Source organism: Lampetra fluviatilis, chromosome 59 (assembly GCF_964198595.1).
Source record: "Lampetra fluviatilis chromosome 59, kcLamFluv1.1, whole genome shotgun sequence".
NCBI classification, from domain to species: Eukaryota; Metazoa; Chordata; class Hyperoartia; order Petromyzontiformes; family Petromyzontidae; genus Lampetra; species Lampetra fluviatilis.
The window spans coordinates 7,935,931-7,937,349 of NC_136333.1; positions in this window are offsets into that span (position 1 = coordinate 7,935,931).

The window sequence follows — 1,419 nt, forward strand, 5'->3', positions numbered from 1 at the left end:
TGAAAACAAAATTTATTTTGGTGACTTGTAAAAAGGCGTTTTGGAGTGCAGACCAAAGGCGCTCACCTCCGAGACTTAAACCGTCGGGGTTGTCTCTCGCACGCTGCTGGGCGAGGTGGGTAAGTGCTTCCCCCTCGCTTGACACATGGGCCACAGGTCACTCGAAGGCGTCCTAGAGGTGGCTCTGTGATACCCGCGTCCGTGGGCCGTTCTCCATCGCGGGGGGCCGCGCGCTGCCCTGCGGAGAGTTCCGCACCGATTGTTCATCTCGTGCCGCCACCCCGAGGGCGTCAATTGGCAAATGAAAGTGGTGAGGCGGAGGTGGTGGTGGAGGGAAGGGGGGTATTTATTTATTTATTTATTTAAAAAAATCTAATTAAACCACAACGACCTCTGCCGCGTTCAACTCGATCCGAAACGAGTAAAAAAAACGCTCCGCTCCAAAACGGCCGGCGAGCGTTCCACTAAGCCCCATCAACACCCCCTTCCCCCCCTAATGGCTCGTCGTGAAGGCTGTCAATAGCAGGCTCCGGGATGTCCCCGCCCGCCCTTCACAGGGGATACTCGCTCGGGGGTGTGGTGGTGGTGTTGGTGGGAGGGGGGGGGGCAAGCCAAGGTCATCGTCCCCCGCCGCGAGCGCGTGACAATACACGAGCTCTCGTGGCAAGGTCGCCCTCGTCATCCCGCGCGCGCCCCACCGAGCCACTCGGCCCACGACAGATCTCGAACTCTCAGCATCCATCTTCTTGGTTCTTTCGGTAAAGTCAAGTAGAAGGGAAGTAATAAAATAATAAAATAATAAAATAATAACAATTAAACATTTAAATAATTCTCACGACGTTGAGGACTGCTGCTTGCGTTGTGGCCGAAACGTCGTGAGAATTATTTTATTATGTTTAATTTTTATTTTTTTAATTATTTTATTACTTCCCTTCTACGTGACTTTACTGAAAGAACCAAGAAGATGAATCCCTGCAGTCACGAAAACTTTAAATCGAAATCTCAGCATCCAAATCTTCGACGTTGTTGCTGGGGGGGCAGTGGGGGGGGGAGTCAACGGCGGTGCCGGGGCCGCTGTTTCGTTTACAGCCGCCGAAAAAAGTTGCCGAGGTGGAAGTCTGAGCGGTGGTTGGGGGGGGGTATGGGGGGGGGGCGTTCGATTCCCAACTTGACGACTGACATCAACGCAGCGGCGTCACGCGGGTTCGGGTGCTCTGGGAACTGTGGGGCGACTCGTGGGGCGACACGTGGGGTGACACGTGGGGTCTCTCCCTCTTCAAACATCCACCCCGCCGCCTGGCCACTTGCGCCTCCTGCAGACTCACAAGCTTGTGCCATGCCACCGAGTACGACAATTATGGGTCCTTTGTGAGTCTGTGAGTCTGTGTGTAAGTCTATGGGGGCCTTTGTGAGTCTGTG